The sequence below is a fragment of the Macrotis lagotis genome, chromosome X (assembly GCF_037893015.1).
Source record: "Macrotis lagotis isolate mMagLag1 chromosome X, bilby.v1.9.chrom.fasta, whole genome shotgun sequence".
In the NCBI taxonomy this organism is placed as follows: Eukaryota; Metazoa; Chordata; class Mammalia; order Peramelemorphia; family Peramelidae; genus Macrotis; species Macrotis lagotis.
The window spans coordinates 691,995,553-692,019,124 of NC_133666.1; the positions used below are offsets into that span (position 1 = coordinate 691,995,553).

At 38.1% G+C, this 23,572-nt stretch overlaps 1 protein-coding gene and 1 pseudogene across 5 annotated transcripts in view; one reads left to right on the plus strand and one right to left on the minus strand.

Moving 5' to 3' along the window:
* The window catches only part of OSBP2 (oxysterol binding protein 2), a 273,029-nt gene that overhangs the window by 65,824 nt on the left and 183,633 nt on the right, over positions 1–23,572 (plus strand). The gene's annotated exons all lie outside the window — the stretch shown is intronic.
* Positions 4,974–6,228, minus strand: LOC141501925 (cyclin-dependent kinase 2-associated protein 1 pseudogene; annotated as a pseudogene).

Consider the following 23,572-nt stretch of genomic DNA (forward strand, 5'->3'; position numbering starts at 1 on the left):
GAAAAAAATGACAGTCACTTTTCTAGCACAGAATGACTTAGAGACAGACAGAAAGGTTCCTAGACACTGGGGAAGGGGGTCTGGCTAAGAGCATTATAGTTATCAGAGACTTAAAAAAAGATTTGAGACCAGGTACCAGGGCAGGAGCCCTAGGGCAATAGGAGATCCTGGGAATGAAGACTAGATGCACTATGGTGGCTCTTTTGCTGACTGCCAAGATCCTGCTGGCCTCTGGGGGTATTTGCCTAGGGCTGTTTTGGGGAGGAGTTTACTAGGTGGTTCTTCAGGTGCATTGAGCAAGGAACAAGTTTAGAAGCAAACCAGATTTGTGGTTTGATCCCAGGAGCAGAGCAGAGATCCACTGGTGCAGACCAGTGCAGGACTCCCAGACCAAAGGGGATCTTGTAGTTCAGTGTCTGCAGAATAATGGGGCTGAGTCCAGCAGCAACCTCCTCAGAGTCCCAACCAAGAATAATCTAACAATCCTAAACCTGAGCGATGAATTTGCAGTCAGACCAGACAGGTCAGCAAGCATATTTGGCCTTGGATCACATCATTTTGGAAGCACTGAAAACTTGTAGGCCCCTGAACTGAGATCTGAATGCAGCAGAATGATTTAAGATGACAGAAGCTTGGGTCATCCTCCTCAAAAGTGCACAATGTCCAGCACTAGCATATGTTCAATGTCAAGAAGCCAGCTGAATGAAGAAACAAAAAATTCCACCATAAAAAGCTAGTATGGCTACAGGGAAATTCAAAACAGAAACCCAGAAAAGATATTGACTGGAAAACATTTATAAGCAAAAAAATCAAAGAAAAATGCAGCTTGTGCATAATCTAATCAGAATTCCTGGAAATTTTTTTTTTAAGTTTTTGCAAGGCAATGGGGTTAAGTAGCTTGCCCAAGGCCACACAGCTAGGTAATTATTAAGTGTCTGAGACTGGATTTGGACCCAGGTACTCCTGACTCCAGGGCTGGTACTTTATCTACTGCGCCACCTAGCCACCCCTCCTGGAAGTTTTTTTTTAAAAAATTCAATATTTTATTCATTTTTCCCAACTACATGTACAGTAGTTTAACAAAATTGTTTACAAGGTTTTGAATTTTACATTTGTCTTCCCTCTTCCTCTTCAACATAGGCCATAGATGTATAATCATGCCAAAGATCCATCTTAGTTATTTTGTGTAAGAAGAGTCAAATCAAAATATAGGGGAAAAGTGAGATATATAAGATAATTTTTATAAATTGAAGATAGTAATTTTTGGTCTACATTTAAGCTCCACAGATCCTTCTCTGGATATGGATGGTGTTTTCCATCACAAGACTTTTGGAATTATGCTTGATCACTGTACTGATGAGAGGAGCTAAGTCCATTATAGTTGATCATCTCACAGTGTTTCTATTTATGTGTAGAATCTTCTGGTTCTGCTAATTTCTTTTTTTCCCTAACAATGTTATGCCTTTTCAATTATGTTTTTTATTTAATATTTATTTATTCTCATTTTGTACAAATAATGTTTTTTATACATTAATAAAATATTCTTGTTTAAGAGTAAACAAAATACCCCTCCCCCCAAAAATATAGACTCGCTTGAGCGATAAAGTAAAGGGGAGAGAAAAAAAATTAAATTAAAATTAAAAAATAATAGTAATAATTTTAGGTATGGCCAGGTGGCACAGTGGATGGAGTACCAGCCCTGGAGCCAGGAGCACCCGAGCCCAGATCTGCTCCTGTACACCCAATAATCACCCAGCTGTGTGACATACAAGCCACCCCAACCCCACTGCCTTGCAAAACAAAAAAAAGAAAAAAAAGACCCTAAATAAAATAAAATAGTAATAATAGTAGGGGTGGCTGGGTGGCAGACAGAGCATTGGCCCTTGAGCCAGGAGCACCCGGGTCCAAATCCGGCCTCAGACACCCAACGATCACCCTGCTATGAGGCCCCAGGCAGGCCACCCAGCCCCATTTGCCCTGCAAACCCCCACAAAATAATAATAAGAAAAAATGTGCTTCAGTCTGTGTTTCAACACCACCAACTCTGTCACGGGTGGATCACATTCTTTATGATGAGTCAGTCATAAAAGTTACTTACATATTTTTCCACCGTTGCCATTGCTGATTGCAACTCCCTCCTTTTCGTATTTCTCCACTACCATGTACTATATTTTCTCTCTCCTTTCACTCTGACTCAGGGTAGCTGAGTGATGCAGCAGACAGATCCTTGGCCCTGGGGCCAAGAGGCCCCAAGTCCCCATACCACCCCTTAGGCCCAGCATCCTCCTGGCCCTATGGTCCCGGACAGGCCATCCAATCCCAGCCCCTTGCAAGAAGTAAAAAAAGAAAATTTGTTATATCTGACAACTCTCCCGCCATGGTCCATCCTCTCCTCTTTCATTCACATCCCCACCCCTGTCCCCCCCCACCTCCTTCTTACTCCAGATGTCTATACCCCATTGAGTATATATGCTGTTTCTTCTCCTAGCCACCTCTGCTGAGAGTGAAGATTCCCTCATTTCCCCCTTGCCTCCCCCATTTCCATATCATTGCAATAGCTCATTGTAATAAAGAAAAATCTTATTATATGAAATACCTTGGCCTATTCCCCCTCTCCTTTTTCTTTCTCCCATTACATTTCCCTTTTTTCTGTTGACTACATTTTTAAACCATATTTTATCTTCAAATTTAGCTTTCTCCTGTGCTTTATCTATAAAATCTCCTACCTGCTCTGTTAATTGAGAAGGTTCATTTGAGTATTTTCACTGTCATTTTTCTATACAGGAACATGCAGTTCATCATCATTAAGTCCCTCATATTTTCCCCTTCTCCTCCAATCTCTGTGCTTCACCTGAGATTTGAAGATCAAACCTTCTGTTTAGTTCTGGCCATTTCAACAGGAACATTTGAAATTCCCCTGGTTCATTGAAAGTCCATCTTTTTCCCTGGAAGAGGGTATTCAGCCTTGCTGGGTAGTTGATTCTCGGTTGCATTCTAAGCTCTTTTGCCTTCAGTATATTACATTCCAAGCCCTATGAGCTTTTAATGTAGTTGCTGCTTAGTCCTGTGTGATCCTAATTGCAGCTCCACGGTATTTGAATTGTGTCCTGGCTGCTTGTAATATTTTCTCTTTGACTTGGAAGTTCTGGAACTTGGCTATAATATTCCTGGGGGTTGGTTTTTTGGGATCTCTTTCTCGCGGGGATCTGTGGATTCTCTCTATTTCTATTTTGCCCTCTGCTTCTAGGATATCAGGCCAAATTTCCTGTAGTAATTCTTTGAAAATGATGTCAAGGCTCTTTTCCTGATCATGACTTTCAGGTATTCCAATAATTTTTAAATTATCTTTCCTAAATCTGTTTTCCAGATCAGCTGTTTTTTTCAATGAGATGTTTCACATTTTCTTCTAATTTTTCATTCTTTTGGTTTTGAAGTATTGGGTCCTGATTTCTCATAAATTCAGCAATCTCCCTCAGTTCTATTCTTTGTCTGAAGGATTTGTTCTCCTCAGAGAGCTTTCTTATCTCTTTTTCCATCTGGCCAATTCTGCTTTTTAAAGCATTCTTCTTCTCCATAATTTTTTGAACTGTTTTTATCCATTTGACCTAAGCTGGTTTTTAGCATGCTATTTTCTTCAACATTTTTTTTTTGATTTCCTTGACTAAGCCACTGACTTCATTTTCATGTTTTTCCTGTATCTCTCTCATTTCTTTTCCTAGTTTTTCTTCTAACTCCCTCATTTGATTTTTAAAGTCTTTTTTGAGCTCTGTCATATCCTGAGCCCAATTTCTGTTTTTCTTGGAGTCTTTAGATGTAGGAGCTTGTGCTTCCTCATCTTCAGACTGAGTGTTTTGATCCTTCTTGGGCTCACAGGCAAAATATTTCTCAATGGTGTTCCTCTTTTTTCTCTGCTTGCTTATTTTCCCAGCCTAAGCCTGTTTTTGGGGTGCTTCCTGAGCTTTTGCGACACTCCCACAAGGATCTCAGTGTGTGAGGCTCTGTCCTCCCTCCGGGTCTGTAAATGATCATAAGTGCCCCGTTCTGCCACGGGGATGAGGTGGGGGGCCCCTCCTGTTCTGTGGGGGGACCTGGACTGCGATCAGGATCTGAGTGTGGTCAGAACCCTGGAGTCCTGTTCCGGGGGCAGAGGATAGAGCTTGGCAGTCTCTCTTCACTCTGCTCCCTAGGTTCAATGAGCTCATTCCCTGGGGCCTCCTGCTTACAGGCTCTACCTGCTATGGTTTCCTGGATCTGGACTGCCTAGGCCAGCTGCTAGCTGTGTGCCCTGAGGGCTGGGCTTCACGTCCACGCTCTGGCAGAGGTCCCCCAGCTGTTCCCCCAAGTTGTGCCCAGTACTCCCCGGGGCATAGGTCAGGATACTCCCCTGCTGCTTTGAGCCGTGGCTCCCAGCGCCCTGGGGCTGCCTCCGGGAGGCTGAAGTTCTTTTGCTCTTCTGGGCCACCCCTCTGGCAGGCCGCCCTTCCAACTCCGGGGAGCAGAGCCTTTCTGCTCTTTTCCAGGTTACCTTGAGTAGGGGAACTGCCTCACTGGATCCCTCTGTGGGTTCTGTCTCTCGAAAATTTAGTTAGAGTCCTTAGCTTATGAGTTTTATGAGAGAGCTCCTAAGACTCGATCCTTTCTTGTCACCATCTTGGCTCTGCCCCCTCTGCTTATTTCACTCAGCATCGGTTCATGCTAGCTAATTTGAAGTCTGTCCCTCATAATTTCATTTTTTTATGTTTTTGCAGGGCAAATGGGATTAAGTGGCTTGTCCAAGGCCACACAGCTAGGCAATTATTAAGTGTCTGAGACCGGATTTGAACCCAGGTACTCCTGACTCCAGTGCTGGTGCTCTATCCACTGTGCCACCTAGCTGTCCCTTCTCATAATTTCTTTTTCTTTTTTTTGATACAAATTGTTAATGAAAATAAGCTTTATTACATCAAGTAATAAATACATACAAAGATGCACATAACAGTTTTAGCCATTTATCCAGATTTTTTAAATCTTTCTATGGCAAACTCAAGATCTGAAATCTACAGTCTGTCTGAAAAGTAACTGTGGTTTCTTCATTTTTTAGTAGGCTGATCAATCATCTGTATTTGTAACTCATGCATTTTAAATTGACTTCAAATCACGAACAATCATGCAAAAGCTCACACACCAAAAACAAAACAAAAACAAACCCACATTCTTTGTTTTTTAAAGCAGGGATCATCATGTAGCCCTAACTGGGAGATACCCAACTGTCGGGGTATGTCAATGCAGTTAGCATTGATTTGTGAAAAAAATCTTTAAAGAGTTATTGGAGATTCTGGAAAAGGTGCAAAGAATGATATTTAAGTCGGTGGTTTTAAGTGTATTCAAAGGAAGAAAATCCAAGATTGGGGTTAAGTTAGCAGGGCAGTAAATTAGAGTTGGCAGCAACAGAAGCAGAATTTTCTACATGCATGGTCTGGACTCAATATTTTAAAAAAAAAGTGACCTAGGTTGCTAACTACATATAATGGAAATCTTAACTGCAAAATGACCTCCTATTCTTACAGACTGTGGTGGGGATGGGAAGAAGAAAAGGGGAAAGAACCCAAACTTTTGGATCATTCAACAGAAGAGATTGATATGAATGTTTTGAAAGTCACCAGAGGAATAAGTGTTAGTCTTTCTTCTTCACAAAGAAATGGAAAACTTTGGAAGTGAAGTGTGAGGCTAGGATCTTGCATTGTGTTCAGTCTCTGCCAGGCATTCCCGGACTAATCCTTGAGCATGAATGATGCCTCGTTTTAGCCTATCCATGGCACTTTTGCTCCCTGCATATGTGGGTCTGATCTCTTTCCCTAGCTCTTCGATAATAGCTAGAAGTTCTGCATATTTGCTTTGAGGTACCTGGCTGCTCCCTGAACCCTGGGTATAGCCCAGAGATGGGGGTCCATAGTCATTGATCAGCTGCCGATACTGGGTAGATGCCGCCATGCTGGCGGAAGGAGAGTGGACACTCCCAGCTGGGGGCAGGGGGGCGCCTGACGTGGGCTTGTAGGACATGCCAGTGGCTCGGCGGCCCCGGCAAAAATGGCCATCACTCGGCGGGACCCCCATGATGCAGCCTAGTGGTACCCCGTGGCCCGACTGGCCCTGCTGCAAACTTCGGGGCGGGGGCCTCATAATTTCTTAAAGAGCAATCTTAAATATCATATTTATATACCACAGTTTGTTGAACCTTTCCCAGTTGATGGGCATCCCCTCAATTTCCTAATTCTTTGCTAGTAAAATAGCTGCTATAAATATTTTTGTATATGTGGGGTTTTCACCCCCTTTTCAAGATTTCTTTGGGATACAGATGTAACAGTGATACTACTGGAAGAAGATTAACCACAATTTTTTTTGCCATTTCCAAATTGTTCTCCAGAAAGGTTGGATCAGTTCACAACTCCACTAACAATGCATCAGGATCTCTGGGAGAGTTTTAAAAAAAAACAATTAAAAAATTAATGTGGTAGACAAAAATGGGAAGGAAAATGATTGCTGTAAAACTGACATGAAGAGAGACTTAAGCTTGAAATCTTACCTAAGAAAATGAATTACTTCAAAATTAGAACTAACAATATCAAAGCTATTGACTTCATAAACCATTAAAACATATTCAAAGTCAAAAGAGTGGATAAAATAGAAGAAAACAAGGTATTTCATAAAAAGTACAATTGATCTGGAAAACAGATTAAGAAAAGATGATATATCAGTGGAGTAAGTGAACAGAATCAATAACAACAGAAAAGAGCCTAGGCACATTTCAAGAAATCATAAAAGTAAACTTCTCAACTCTTTGAATCAAGAACAAAATAGAAATTAGAAATATCCACCAGAGAACTCCTAAGAGAAAACTCAAAATAAAAACTCTTAAGTTCAGTAGTGATTGGCCAAAAAAAAATATGCAAACTTTCAGAAAGAATTCAAGTGTTGAGGAGCCACTATCAAGATCACACATGATTTAGCAGCAGCTGCACTAAATGAGAAAAAAAATTTGGAATATGATATTCCAGAAGGCATGGGAAGCATGAAAAGGCACACAATAAATCTACTACATTGCTATATGGGAAGATGATATACATAACCCCTCAGAACTATAGAATTATCAAACTTCATAGGGGGAGTCTAATTACAGGGCCTAGTAGAAGTGATTCTGTTGTATTTTGATGCTCTTAAATATTGGAAAGAATGACGAAGAAGACTATACTGATATAGATGGGGCAGAGAGGAAGAATGGGAAAATTAAATCACATAAATGGGGTATAAAGAAATATTTACAAGGAGGAAGGAGGGGGAAGAGTGGGCAACATTCAACTCAAACTCATCAGAAATAGTTGGAGGGAAGAAATACATATACACACATAGGTGGATATAGAAATTCTCACCCAAAAGGGAAATAAGTGGAAAAGAAGTTAGGAGAAAAAGGAGGAAATATGAGAGGGGAGATTGATCAAAAGCAAAGCAGACTCTTAAAGAGGAAAAAGAGAAAGAAAAGTATAAGAAAAATAGAATGAAGGAAAATACACAATTGGCAATCATAATTCTGAGTGGTATGAACTCACTCTTAAGATGGAAGTGAATATAGCAAGTGAAAATCGCAAAAAGGGATTAATAAACAAAATTCAGTGATTGTTTACAAAGGATGTGCTTGAAAAGAAAGATATGCACAGATATGAAATGCTGGGGCAAAATCCATTATGCTTCAGTTAAAAGTAAAAAAGGGAGCAGTAGTAAGAATTTCATATGAAGCAATAACAAAAATAAAGGTAATAAAATGAAATAAACTTTTTCTAAAAGGTGCCATGTAGTTGGGGCAAATGAGTTAATATCAGTACCAGTCATGCATCAGATGTCATAAAAGTAAAAGGCCTTATATATATTTTGAAATACATATAGTTAAATATGTAGTAAAACTATACTTGTGGGGAGCCTCAATTTGCTGCTCTCAGATCTAGCTGAGTCTAACCAAAACCCAAAAAAGAAATAGAGGACCTAAATAGAGTTTTAGAAAAGTAGAATTCATTATGTTTCTCTTTAATTCTTCCATCTTCTCACCTTCCTTCCAGTCTCTGAGGCTCCCAACCCTAGAATTCCTCCTGGACTCCTCACTCTCATCCCCCTCATCCAAGCTGTAGCCCAGACTTGTTGATTTTACCTGTGCCATATGTCCTTTTCTGTCCTCTGACACTACCACCCTAATACAGGCCTCTTGTTACCTCACACCTTGATTACTGAAGTGGCTGGTAGGTGGGTCGAGTTGCCTCAAGTTTCTCCTCACTCCAAAAATCTAGAGTAATAACAAATAAAAAAGTCTCAAACATCCTGAAAATCAAAGTTACAAAACTGAAAGCAAACCATTGAATTGATAAATTAAAAGTAGAAACGATTAAAAAACAACATCATCAACAAAAAATTAGCTATTACCTTGGCAGCTGTTCAGGTGTTTCATTAGGAGGAAACTTTGTATGTTGTCTTCCTCTAGTGGACTCTAAGCTCCTTGAGGGCAGGGACTTTCTTTGTATTTTTATCTGTATCTCCAGCATGTAGCATGGTACCTGATACATGGTAGACCCTTGATAAATGTTTATTGACTTATTTACCATCTTGCAGTTATGGAAACTGAGGCAGATATTAAGTGATTTATCCAAGGTCACACAACTGAGAATTTGAATTCTGATCTTTCTAACTTTAGACCCATTATTTCATCTACTTGGAAGAACCTAACTGCTATTAATTTATATAGTAATAAAAATATTGTAAAGACAGTTTTAAAAGACTTGGGAATTTGACCAACACAGTGACCAACAGGATTCCAGAGGACACATGATAAAGTAATCTACATACCTCCTGATAGAGCGGTATGGGACCAAAGCACGCTTAGACATTTTTTTTCCTCACATGGCTTATATGGGAAATTATTTTTCTAGACTATTCATGTTTATAGCACTGGTTTGTTTTTCTTTCTCTTTGGGGATAAAGGGAGTGGAAGATGGGATAGAGAGAAGGCAACTCTTTATATGAAAAAAATTGCAACTCAAGTTTTACCTCCTTAAACTGCTGTGTGCTAACAAGACAACAGCAAAATTTCTGACATTTTTTCTGAGGTAAGATCTTTCCTAGAATTTCACCAAAGTTAAAATCATTTTATTAGTGTGTTTTCCTGCCATTGAAAGAGTATTTATAATATTTAAGAGATGCCTAACATAGTAGGAAGAACTAGATCTTGTCTTGTAGAGGCCATTGAAATCTTTAGATTGGGGGGAAAAAAAAACAGAATAAAGCTACCTAAATGGGAATTAAAAGGCAGATAAGTGCCTAGTAACAGGTATCAAAAGTAGGCTGATACTCTATCTGACTATCAGCCTACTTTTGATACCTGTTACTAGGCCTGGAATACTAAACTGTAATTTCGAGTATAGATTAAGGAACTAGAAGATGTGAATGTTGTACCACTAATTGAAATTGATTGATTTTAGTAGTGGTTGAATTAACTAAACCCAGTGATTTTAAAATTTAGGGTCATTGCATTGACTTCTTGGTCATTAATTGATATCTGTTTGGAATGAGATCTCTTCTAGAATGTTCCAGGGATCAAAATAAAAGTGGTATATTTATAAAATTTGTAGAAGGGTTATTAACACATTTGGATGATAGTTAGGATCCAAAAAGATGCTGGGCTGTTGGAACAAATCTAATCTGAAATGTAATAGGCACAAATGTAAAATCTGACATGATTTCAGGAAATCATCTTCATACAATTAGAACGTGAAGAGTCCTTAGAAATCATCTAGTCTTCTCACTTTGAGATGGCTCCCATCCCTGGAAAGCATCCTCTGGAAATTCTTCCCATTCAAGGCTCTTTGGATAGTGTTGTACTCTATGTGATATCAACCTCACAAGCACAGGATGAGTCTTTTTAGGGTTCATTTACAAGGGAAAAACTACCAGAATGAAACAACATGTATTACTAAAAGAAAATTGGAGGAAAGAGACTTTAAGACAGACTAAAAGTTAGAATTAGGATCAATATATATAGAACTACCTGGGAAGTTGATTTCACTTCAGGAACAAGGAGAATTTCCTAACAATTGAGCTGTCCCTTAATAGAAGGAGCTGCTTGAGAGGTTTGGAGTGCTTAAGGGATTAGTGGTGTTTAGGAAGACATTGAATAACCACTTTCTAGGGACAAGGTTAAATTTACTCCTGGTTTTCTCTCTCTCCCTATAACATTCTATGATTAATGTATGCTGTTTTTTTTAAATTTTAAAAATTATTACATATTTTTGTTTCACTCAGTTATATATGCTAGCTTGGGTAGAAGTAATTGGATCTAGAGCCTGGTTCTGAGGTAGGGTGGTAAATCATTGTAAAATTTCTCAGAAAGACCATTTGAATTTGTTAGATTTGCATCTGCAGGATTTCTGGAAGGAAAATATTTAAAACATTGCCTCAACTTACCACAAGGGGGAGATGAAAGCAAGATTTCTGCTGCATTGCTCAAGTTATAATAAACAGTAATGCTTTTGGTTCAATAGAATCTAAGAATTCTATACATTGGATTTAGATAAAAGTATCCACTGTTCAGAAAATCTCTGCCATAATAATATTAGCTGACTTTGTATTGTGATTTTTTAAAAATGAAATGTTTTCAGATGAATAGAAAATTATATTTATGTCTTTAAAATTTTCTAACTACTTTTCCCCTTATAGTTCTTTGAGGTAGAGTTCAGGAAGGTATTATTTTCACCATTTTGGAGAGAAGAAAACAGGGACACACAGAAACAGTGATGTTACAGAACTAGTACATAGCTTGGAACATAAACTTTGATGTCCTGACTCCAGCTCCTGTTTTCATAGCATTTAAAGAATTATCATGTTGATTGGCTGTTTGGTTGGTTAGTTGATTGTCAGCCTTCATTCTCAAAGAGGACCAGAACAACATCACCTCATTGGAGTCAAGGTACAGTGTGCAGCAGTGACTGAATTGATCAACATGATCTTGGAAGGCGTCATTTCACTTCATAGGATTATCTGAAGTAGAGATATCTCTAAATTTGAGCATCTCATTTTTTTAAGGTTTTTGTAAGGCAAATGGGGTTAAGTGGCTTGCCCAAGGCCACACAGCTAGGTCATTATTAAGTGTCTGAGACCGGATTTGAACCCAGGTACTCCTGACTCCAAGGCCAGTGCTCTATCCACTGTGCCACCTAGCCACCCCACATCTCATGTTTCTTTTGAGCTCTTGCAATTCTTCTTCACTCACAGAACCTAGTACTTTCATTCATGGAGCACATATGGTTCCACCATGCTGGGCAGTCTTTACTAGGATTTCACATGTCCCACAGTCAATTCCAAAGAACTTCAGAGAGACCTTGAGAGTGTTTTTGTTATCACTTCTTCTGACCACCATGTTGAGTGCCTGCTTTGTGTGAGTTCTCTGAAATAGTCTTTCAGGCACAGGTACTGACATTCAAACAATGTGGCCAGTCCTGTGGAATTACACTCTCTATATTAAGAGTTTGAATACTTCTCAGTTTAGCTTGAGAAAAGAACCTAAGTGTACAATACCTTATTTTTCTAAGTGATCTTCATACTCTTCCCAAAACAATTAAAATGGAAGTAGTTTGACTTCCTGTATGAATAAGGTCAGCAAAATGACTCTATAGGCTTTCATATTGATGGTAACCTAATACCTCTGCTCTCCTATACTTTCTTTCTGGAGCTTCCCAAACACTGAACTCTTCCTGACAATGTGTGCATCAACCTTATCACCTGTGTGTACATCCCTGAAAAATATAATGCCAAGGTAATTGAGTTTATCGACAGCATTAAAAACTTCTCCATTTCCTAAAATGGATGGTTTCACATATAGATGGGTGTACTAATGACTGGCAGAGAACTTTTGTTTTCTTGATGTTAATTGTTAGACTAAATTAATACAATCAGTAGTGAATTGATCCATACTCTGTTACATCTCAGCCTCAGAGGCTGCATTGAATGCATAATCATCTGTGAACCAAAAAGTCCCTCACCAACTGTTCTTCCACTTCCATCTTGGCTTGTAGCCTTTTCAAGTTAAATAATTCACCATCAGTGTGGTAATTTACCTTGATGCCATTTTTGTCCTCATTGAAGGCATCTGACAACAAAGTATGGAAACAAGCTTCCACCCTTGTCTCATTCCATTGGTGATTGAGAAAGCATGAGAACATTGCCTATTATCCAGAACCTGGGAAAGAATATTGTCATGAAAATGATATACGTTATTGGTGAGCTTTGGGTAACCACATTTTAGGCAGCTATGATCTTCCATAAGCCCTCACAACTGATAGTGTTAAAGACTTTGATTAAACTGATGAATGTTGTGTATAGACCAGTGTTCTATTACTGACCTTTCTTTTGGAGATATTGGGCAGCAAACCTCTTTGGTCTTTTGGAAATCTTGCTGACTCTGAGGTCCATGTTCCTATTGAAGGCTTAGCCTATTAAGAAGGACTCTGTCAAGAAACTTGCCAGCAAAGACTAAGAAACCCCTCTGTGATGGTCAAAGGACATCCTATTTTCCTTATCCTTTATAGAGATGGACAGTGGAGATGTTCTTGAACTCCTAGAGGATAATGTATGAGCAGTGGACCCCTGCCTTGTAAATCTCAGTTGTAATAGAATCAGCACTGGGTGCTTTATCGCATGAAAGGAAGCTAATGACATTCAAAGCCTCTTCAATTGAAAGTGTGGCTAGCACTGAGGTATACCTGAGAGAAATGGTCAGTAGCTTCAACATTGATTAATGATCCTCTATTGAAAACACGATGAAAGTGTTCAGCTCATCTCTCCAAGATTATATCCTTGTTAGCAATCAATGTGGTTCCATCAGTTGAGATCTGTCATAGATTTTTTGGTCCATAAATAGTTTCAGGCATCATAAAAGCACTTTGGATTTTTATTATAAGAATAAAATTGAATTTCATCTGCCTTTTGTGAACCAAGAATTCTGCATCTTTTTAAGTCTTGCCTTTACTGTTACTTTTGAGGGAGTTAAACTCTGCCTTCTTAGAGATGAACTATCCTTGTAGTAAACCTTGGGGAGTTCTTATTTTTCATTTAGTACCTTCTGAATTTCCCCATCATTACTGTCAAACCAAGCTTGATGTTTGTGAGTGTTCTCATTCAGATGAGTAATTGCAGTGCTTTACCTCAAAATTTCTGAAAGTTACCCACTCCTTTTATGCTCCACTGTTGCCAACATTGTGTTAGCTTAGTCTTTCCTCAAATTTAGCAACAGACTGTTTAACTCTCAGAGTATGGCTCCCCTCTGTTGTCATTAAGTCTTCTGATAGTCATCTTGCCTTGGAGCTGCTGGTTTTGTTGAATGTGAATATTTTAGCTTGGAGAGAAAAAAAATCTATGAGCAGCCCAGCACTCTGTGCCACACATGGTTTTTGTTACTCTCATATTCTATCTATCTCTTCTTACTGTGACATAGGTTATTAAATGCCAGTGTTTGCTATAAGGGGTGCATCCACAAGATTTTGTTTCATTTAGGTAAATGGAAGATAAGTGTTGATCATGAAGTCTTGAGATGCACAAGTCTTCCATTGTTATTGCTATTTCTAACTCCATTCCTCCCAGGAATTTCCTATCATGACTGGTAGTCTCTGCCCACTCTGGCATTAAAGTCACCTAGTCTTCTTTTGGCACATTGATGATGAGGGTCTTCAGGTCTTCATAAACTTTTTTGTTGACCTCATTAAGTTTCATCATGGTGGGAGCATGGTATTTTCTTAGAAATAACTCTTGCTATTTCTAAAATTCTGTTGTTCACTCTTTTTGATATTTAGTTTTGATTGCAAAACCTACCCCGGCTTCAGGCCCTCCTTTCACTGTGGTTACTCCAGAAAAATGTACATCCAGCTCTGACTTGAGTAAACTGGCCTTCATTTGCCATCTTTGTTTCACTCAAGGCTGCTGTTTGGATGTGATAGCTGGTGAGTTCTCTTGCAACAAGAGCTGTTTGTCTTTCAAGTCTACTGGATTTTGTGTTGTCTATAAGAGTGCACACATTCCTACTGATAGTGAGTTGAATCATCTTTGCAGAAGTTTTTGTACGTTTTTATGTGTTTTGACCATGGTATGGGTTTCCCTACCCGCTATGGTAAACAAACAACTAGAGCTAGGTCAACAGGCAATTTTGGGGGGTACTTTTCTAGTGCCTTCTACACACCAGGAGGTGAGCAGTATGATCCTTAAAAGGATTTCTTTTTTTTTTTTTTTTGCAAGGCAATGAGGTTAAGTGGCTTGCCCAAGGCCACACAGCTAGATCATTATTAAGTGTCTGAGGCCAGATTTGAACTCAGGGACTCCTGACTCCAGGGCTGGTGCTCTATCTGCTGCGCCACCTAGCTGCCCCCTCCTTAAAAGGATTTCTCAGAGACCCAGGGGGCTGCAGAATTTTACAGCTGCTCCAGTGGGGAGATGGCCCTGTGACCTAGGCTGTCTGTGTGCAGGGTTGTGACTGCAGATCCCAGTGAATCTGCACCTGCTGCTTTATTACTTGTCTGCCACCACAGGACTTTGAGAAAAATTGGTAAAATGGTAGGGGTGAAGGCTTCTGATTCATGCATAAATTGGATTTAAATGAGGTAGAGTTGTACACAGACACTGGCCTCGCTCTATCACAGTCCAGTGATAGGACAGAGTCAAGACAGCTGGTGATGTTTCAAGATGTAGTAGATGACCTTGGCATCTTTGATGTCTGACCAAACTCCTTTAAGCCTGTTTCAGCTGCCTTCATTGCTGCTGGAAAAGATTGTTCTTATCTGTCCATTCCACCAGGGAAGTCTTCACATGCTTGGGGTAGACCCCCGCTAACTCACTGACAGAATTGAGACCTTACACTTACCTTCAAGCTGATTATTTCATCTGCTAAAACAGTTTATTGAGATATGACTATTGCACATATTATAGCTCCCTGGAGCCACAGGTGAGAGTTAGGAAGATCAGGTAAACCCCAAAGGTGAAGACCAGCCCTTTCAGGGCTTGGTATCCCTTCATCCTAGTCTTCCCTGAAGACATTCTATATTCCCTGAAGGAATTTTAAGCCTAAATATATAATTAACTTAAGAAGATGACAAATTTAAATACTTGTTTACTTAATTAAAAGGACTAAAATTCTAGGTCAAATAAATCAAATCTTATACCTGCATCTCATTATAGTAATTAGATGTAGTATATCATTAACCTAATAATTGGGTTTATACTGATCACATAGCATGATTATAAAAATTTGCCATAAAAGAATTATGGACATAATTACAAAATAAGGGAATAATTCTTCCCTAACTTCATGTCAATTTGAAGAAAAAGTTATTTCAATAATCAATTGCATTGAACCAGGCTTAAAGTCAGTTAAGTGTGATATTTTACATTCAGAAGGAAATGTCTTTTGGGGGGATATTGAGTCAGGGTAACTCAACCCATGCCAGGAGTCATTCTCTCAACCTTTCCCTTGGCTCCACCTGTTTTTCATTAATGTAAACCTCATAGGGTTGCTGATGTCATTGATCAGTGACTTAACAGTATTGCTTGATGTTCACACTCAGAATCAGACTCCAAATATTAAAGTCCCATGAGGATTTAAATAGCAAGTTCCAATAATCATTGTGTCAGGTGGATTCATTCTCAGGGATCACATTTTTTAGAAAGCTAGTATTGTAGTAACATGAGATTTATCACATAAAAATCATAACTTTGACATAACTGGTTTTCATGCTTTTTCCTCCCTAAGTTCATCATTACACAAATGATTTTGCTTTAAGACATTTAATAACAAATAACAAAAAACTTGGAACATATAAATATAACGATCTCAAATTGTATCTAGAGAACAACTTATGTGAGTTTGCTTATAGTAAGATGTTCAGTTTTTAATCATGTTCAAATAAACATAAATGTGGTCTGCTGCTCTCAGAATCCCTTTAAGCAATAGAATTATCTTTAGAATGCCTCTTAAATAGTTTGCATGCATTTTTACACATGCTCTAGTTTCAGATAACATAAGTTAACATAAGTAAAATCAGATTTTCTGTTAAGGTGACAAAAGATAGCTCATAAGTTACTACTTTTCACTGACATAACTGACTATACTGAAATCCCCTTTTTTTGGGGGGGGGTTTGCAAGGCAATGGAGTCAAATGACTTGCCCAATGTCACACAGCTAGGTAATTATTAAGTGTCTGAGGTTGGATTTGAACTTGGGACTTCCTGACTCCAGGACCGGTACTCTATTCACAGTTGTGTGTGTTTTTTTTTTACAAACTTCTTGATCTTTATCTGATTATACCCATATCATTCTGAAAGAATGTGATACATCAGGAATGGAATCTTATATATGTCAAGTTCAAGCACTAATTTAACTCTTGATTAGATATGAAATGTCTATGAATTTAGATCAGAACAAGATATTTCTACTTGCATCTTATTATAGTAATTTGAATGCCTTAGTATTAAGCTAATAATTCATAATTTGAGCATTTCAATAACAAATTTCCATTTCTTTTTTCTTCTGGTAATATAAATTTGTTATGAGAGTCATAAGCAGGGACAGTATTATAATATCATCAAAATTCGTTCTCAAGACCTGTACCAGGTAGTCAGATTTCTTTTATGGCAAAATGAATTATGAAGAGTCCAACCTTAACCTTCCTAAGGTAACTTCTCTGCTTTAGTATCACTGACCTTAAATGTTGTTTCCATTGATCTGCTGACTAATGACGTTTTTCTCAAAAAGCTCATTTAAAATTGGTCCAAGGACACAACAATTAGGGTCCTAAAAAAAGTTCTCAAACAATAAAATCCCAGTTATGTCAGTAAATCTAGACATAGTTATTATTATCATCAAATTATGATAAATTCACTTAAAATTATCAGAATTTCTACAGATGATGCAAAAGATCTTTGCTTAAACGTGGACACAAGTTTTTTAAATTGATATTTTTCCATTTATTTGTTATGAAAGTTTTTCAATATTAATCCACTATCTTATTTTTAAGTTACAGTTTTCTTCTACCCCTTTAGCAGTGAATAGTCTAGTGAACATTATTCATGTATATTTATGTTTAACAGGTTTATACATTAATCATTTTGTATATGAAAAATTAGAATAAGGAAAAAGAAAGAAAACCATGGAATAGGGGGAAAAAGGTATATAACAGGTTTCCCAGGATTGTTCTAGATCTTTGAACTACTGAGCAGAGTTGCGTGCAGTATAGTTGATCAACTCACAATGTTGTTGTTAATGTGCACTATGTTCTCTTGATTCTGCTTCCTTTTTTTTTAAGTTAAGGCTTAAGTTAGGGGTTAAGTGGCTTGCCCAAGGCCACACAGCTAAGTAATTATTATGTGAGGCTGGATTTGAACTCAGGACTCCTGACTCCAAGGCTGGTGCTCTATCCACTGCACTACCTAGCCACCCCCTCTGCTTCCTTTTTCTCAGCATCAGTTCATATAATTCTTCCATGCTTCTCTAGAGTTTGATCATGATTTCTTATACAACAGTAGTACTCCATAACATTCATATAGCACAACTGTTCAGCCATTCTTTAATTGATTGGCATCCTTTTTTTTCAAATCTTTGCTACCACAAAAAGAGCAACTGCAAATATTTTGGAACACGTGGGACTTTCCCATTTTTTATGATTTCTTCTGGATATAAGCCTTGTGTTGGTGGGTCAAAGGGTTTGATAAGTTTTATTGCTCTCTGGGCATAGTTTCAAATTGCTCTCCTGAATGGTTGGTTCAGGTCACAATTCTACCATTAGTGCATTAATGTCCCAGCCCTCCAACAGCCTCTCCAACATTGTTTTCCCTTTTTGTCATCTTAGCCAATCTACAGGTATGAGGTGATACCTCATAGTTTTAATTTGCATTTCTCTAATCAGTAATGATTTGGAGCATTTTTTCATATGATTTAGCTTTAATTTCATTCACAAACTGCCTGTTCATATCCTTTGACTGTCAATTGGGGAATGACTTGTAATCTTATAAATTTTATTCAATTCTCTATATATTTTAGAAAGGAGACCTTTTATTAGAACCCCTGTTAAAATAGTTTCCCAGCTTTGTTTTTCTTTTATTTGGCTGCATTGGTTTTATTAGTGCAAAAACTTTAAAATTTAATATAGTCAAAATCATCCATTTTGCAATTTATAATGTATTCTATTTCTTGTTTGGTCATAAATTTCTCCCTTTTCCATAGATCTGACAGCATTTTTTTATTTCTTAATTGTCTGTGGTATTGCCCTTTATGTCTAAATCCTGTACCCCATTTTGACCTTTTTTTTGGTAGAGGTGTGAGATGTGAGGCTATCCCTAATTTTTGCCATTGTGTTTTCCAGTTTTCTCAGCAGTTTTTGTTGAATAGTGAGTTCTTATTACAAGAGCTAATGTCTTTTGAGTTTGTTAAATAGTAGATTACTATAATCATTTACTACTGTTTCTTTTGTACCTACTCTGATCCACTGGTCTATTACTCTGCTTCTTAACCAGGGCCGGACAATTTTGGTGACTGCCAAAAAGCTTTTTATTTAAGCATTTCTTCCTTAAAGTATTTCGCTCTCATAAACACAGCTTAAAATTTATCCTAATTTTAAAAAGATAATCAATGGGGGCAGCTAGGTGGCGCAGTGGATAGAGCGCCAGCCCTGGAGTCAGGATGACCTCATAAATGCGGCCTCAGACACTTAATAATTACCTAGCTGTATGACCTTGGGCAAGTCACTTAATCCCATTGCCTTGCAAAAAAACCAAAATAAAAAAAATAATCATTAAACTTTCATGAAATTGGAACCTCTTATAAATATTGCAAATAAACTTACAGAAATCTCTCTTTATTCAAGCTTAAAGAAAAAAATAAATCTTTAAAATTGGAATTTATTTGAACTAAGATTGTTGTAAAATGGCTTTAAGTATTATAAATAAATCTGAGAAGTATTATAATAAAACAAATTCCTAATTGCCACAAAATTTTTAATTACCAGCTCCCTCTGGTCCAAAAGTGTTTGCAATGGGAAGATTCGGTTTTTCTAAGGGAAGCAGTGCCAAAAAAGGGAAAAAAAAGTCTAATTGGCTTTATCACATTAACAAAGTTTACTAGTCCTTTAAAAATCTACTCAGTATATTTTTTTCCTTGTGTCTTCTCCTAGAGGGTAAAGTCAACCTGTTTATTTTGGAATCCCATATAGATAGCAAATATATAATATATTAGTTTATGATAAGATGGCTTTACAAGATTCAAATCTGGCCTCAGACACTTACTGGCTGTTTGACCTGGGCAGATCACTTCACCTTGTTTGCTTCAGTTTCCTCATCTGTGAAATGAGCTGGAGAAGGAAATGGCCAACCCCTCCGGTATCTCTGCCATGGAAAATTGCAGATGAGGTTATGAAGAGGTGGACACAGCTGAAGGGACTACACAGTCACAAAAATGCCTCTAGATCAGAATGAGCTTTTAGAGACAGGTTAAATTAGAAGACCACCATTTTGCATCTCTTATTCTCTGGCTAATCTCTTGTATTTGTTGTAGTTTTTTGGAGCCCTGCAGTATATTCTGTCCCCTTATTGCCCAGTCTGATGCTGAAGTCATAATGTGACTCTGATATCACAGCCCATTGTTTGGAATTCACTCCTATAGGACAGATTCTGTCAGAGTCCTCTTCAGTGAAATCAGAAGTGAAGAAGGGGGGGGGCACCTGAGGGAAGAGAGCCCTGGGGGCTTACCCCAAAAGAAATCTGGGCAGAGACAGGAAAATCATCTGAAAGGTAAAGAACCACATCTTAATGGGGGGTAATAAGCTAAACTTGCTCCTACTTGGAAATGCCTCGTTCATGTCCTCAGACTGTTGTTTATAATCACCAGAAAGAGGAGAGCTTTGGAAAGGGTCATGTTAGTGTTCAAGTGGTTTGGAAGAATTGATCTGTCCTGGCTTTGCATGCAGATGTGTACCCATGGGCATATACCCATGCACACCAGATTGCATCTACACACCCACAGCCCCATATTATCTTATTCAAATTTTTAAAAAATTCTTCCAAAGATTGAGATTTCAAGGGCTTGGGTGCACCCTCCATTGATGCCAGTCTCAGCCTGGCCATGGCTGAATTGATAGTTTTCATAGGTTTCTGTGCCTGCATGCAATTTTTCTTCAGCTGCTGGCTAACTTTCTGTTTTTTTAATCTTTATGAACTTTTCCCTTGTGAAGTAAACCCCTCATCTGCCCCAGGACCCCTGGGCACCTGCTAGAATCTATCCTTGATGTGGCTTGTAAAGTTGGTTTCTGTCATAAAGTGGAATGGGAAGCAAACTTAAATGAAAATTTTAAAAGTTCACATTCACAGCTGCACATTTATAGAGCACTGTACAATTCAGAAAGTATTTTAATGTATGTTGCCTCCTTTTGCCAGTGAAGTAGATTATTTTTATTTAATGGATTAGGAAAAATGAGGCTTAAGGAGATGAGACAGCTCACCCAAGTTGACATGCTAAGTAGGGACCAATTCCAAATAGAAATTTGAGGATCCTGCTTGTTGCTCCAACCCTGGAAGGATGTAGACAAGGCTCTTGTTTGTGCACAGTATTTGGAAACATCCTCATTTGACTTCTTGAAGATAAAGAATTGTAGGAATATAGAATTATAACTAGAAGGAACCTGAACAGAATCTCTTTCCCCTTCTCTCTGTTTTATTTTTTTAGGTTTTTGCAAGGCAAATGGGGTTAAGTGGCTTGCCCAAGGCCACACAGCTAGGTAATTATTAAGTGTCTGAGGGCGAATTTGAACTCAGGTCCTCCTGACTCCAGGGCCAGTGCTTTATCCACTGCACCACCTAGCCGCCCCATCTCTCTGTTTTAGTTTTAAATGAAGAAACTTAGACACCAAGAGGTTAAGTGACTTTCAAGCGTAATAGAGCTAGTTTCAATTCAGGCCCTCAAGTCTATTCCTCGGAGTTTTCTCCCCAGTCTTCCTCTACTGTTCTTGCCCCAGTAGAAAAGGAGCATTGAGGGTGTAGCTGTCAGTGCCATTCAGTCTCATCTTTTTATTATTTCATTAGAACTCCTTAGTCCCTTGTACTATACTTATTTGAGGATGTGCTGTAAAATAGTTCCTTGAGGTAGGGTGAACAAGTTTTATCCCATTAATAGCTGAAGAAATTAGAGGTGCCGTAGATGTTTTCCCTTGATCATATAGCTAGCCAATGTTGGAGCTCCAGTTTGCATCCCAAAGTCAAAATTGAACTCCTCTGACCTCAGCTAGCCAATATTGGAGCTCCAGATTGTGTCCCAAAGTCAAACTGAACTCCTCTGACCTCTGTCTAATCTCTCTTTTGGTTGGGCTACCTTGCTTTAGTAGATGAATCAATCTTGTAGCAGCAGGAGACAATTCCAAGTATTATACTTTGGGATATGTATAAAATCCTTATTAAGAATGACATAAATTGAGGCAGAACCAAGATGGCAGCACGAGGACAGCATTTCCCAGGAGCTCTCTTACAGAATGTTCCCAAAACCTTAAAATTATGAGAATGACATATATTGATTATCTCTTCTTTCTAAAATAAAAAAATTGAACTTTTAGAAACAAGTTGCTTGTGAATTCATTAGATTTGTCTGCTTGGAGACTGAGGCTACAAATACTTCTAGATAGACCTGGCACATGTTCTAGAAAGGGACTTTGCTATCTGAATATCTGGCAGAGTTCTCTTTCTTGCCTTGCCTAAAATGATAACTTCATCTTTCTAATTGTAGAATAATAAATGATAAAAACTTTTCCTTTTTATTAATAAATTTCATCTTAATTCTAAAATTTTAAATGCCTTAAACTTAATATTAAACTTTTTTTAGGGCTAATCTTACATGGTAACTTTATTTTAAAGTTAATTTCAATACATAGTTTTTTAAACCTCAAAGTTTCTCTCATTATTTTTGTTTTTATTCATTTTTCCTAGTCAGTGTCACTTAATGTTAATTAGTTCATTGATTTAGAGCTGGAAAAGACCAGAGGTATTTGAGCCCTCTGAAAGGTTAAGGAGCTGGTCCATCACAAGCATTAGATTTGGAGACTTTGAGGACAAGGACTACCCAAATTTTAAAAAAACCTTCACTGGACTGTACCACCCACCCCCTCAAATCATCACCATTTACCACTTCTTTTCTAAACAATTGTTTCTGAGAAAGTGGTTCATCTTTCTGACTTGGATTTCCTTCCTTCCCACTCCCTGCTATCTTCAGTGCTAGTCTCCAACCTTTTCACTCCACTGGAAATACTGGAGAGTACTTTCAGTCTTCAGAATTCCCTTAATTGACAGATCTGATGGTTGGCCTTACTCCTGGTGTGCATCCTCTTTTCTTCCTGGAATTTTCCCTCTCCTATCTCATGACACTGCTTTCTCCTGGTTCGCTTTTTCCTTGTTCTTTACTTTCTCATTACCCATCTTATGTCTTTTAATTGTGAGTTTTCCCTAGTCTTTTCTGAGACCTCTTCCATCCTTCTGTCCTCCCTCTCTCAGGGACCTCATTTCTCCCATGAGTTATATACACATGGTATATGGTATGGATTTATCAAGTATATATGTTTTTTGAATGTTATTTCACTTTTTTCAATTAACATGCAAAGATAGTTTTCAATATTCATCTTTCTGTAAATGTTTGAGTTCCCCATTTTTCTGATTCATTCCCTTGTCTGCCCCCTCCCCATGACAGCGAGTAAATATACATATATATATATATATATATGTATGTATATATATTTATACCATCAAGTTTAACATATTTTCATACTGTGTAAAAAAGAATCATAATTAAAGGGGAAAAAACCATGACAAAAAGAAAAAACAAAACAAGTTTTAAAAAGTAAAAATATGTTTTGGGTTGCATTCAGGCTCCATGTTTTTTTCCTCTTGATGTATATGACATTTTCCATCACAAGTCTTAGAACTGTCCTGTATCATTATACTGCTGAGAGGAGCTAAGTCCATCATAGTTGGATCATTTCAAAATGTTGCTATTAATAGGTACAATGTTTTCCTGGGTTCTGCGCACTTCACTTACATCAATTGGTTCATGCAAGTCTTTACAGGTTAATTTGAAGTCCCATCCCTTATTTCTTACAGAATAGTAGTACTCCATCATATTCATATACCACAACTTGTTCAGCTGTTCCCCATTTGATGGCTATCCCCTCAATTTCCAATCTTTGCCACTACAAAAAGAGCTGCTATGAATATTTGTGCATACATGGGTTCTTTTCTCTTTTTAATGTTTTCTTTGGGATACAGACCTAGTAGTAGTATGGCTGGGTCAGAGGGTGTGCACAGTTTTGTAGTCCTTTGGGCATAGTTCCAATTGTTCTCCAGCATAGTTTGATCAGTTCACAGCTCCACCAACAATACATTTGTGTCCCGATTTTCCCACATCCCCTCCAGCAAGATTAACTGAAATTTTAAACTTCTAATTAATCTTTTGGTAGATTGAACCTCCAAGATCAGTGCCCATCATCCATCC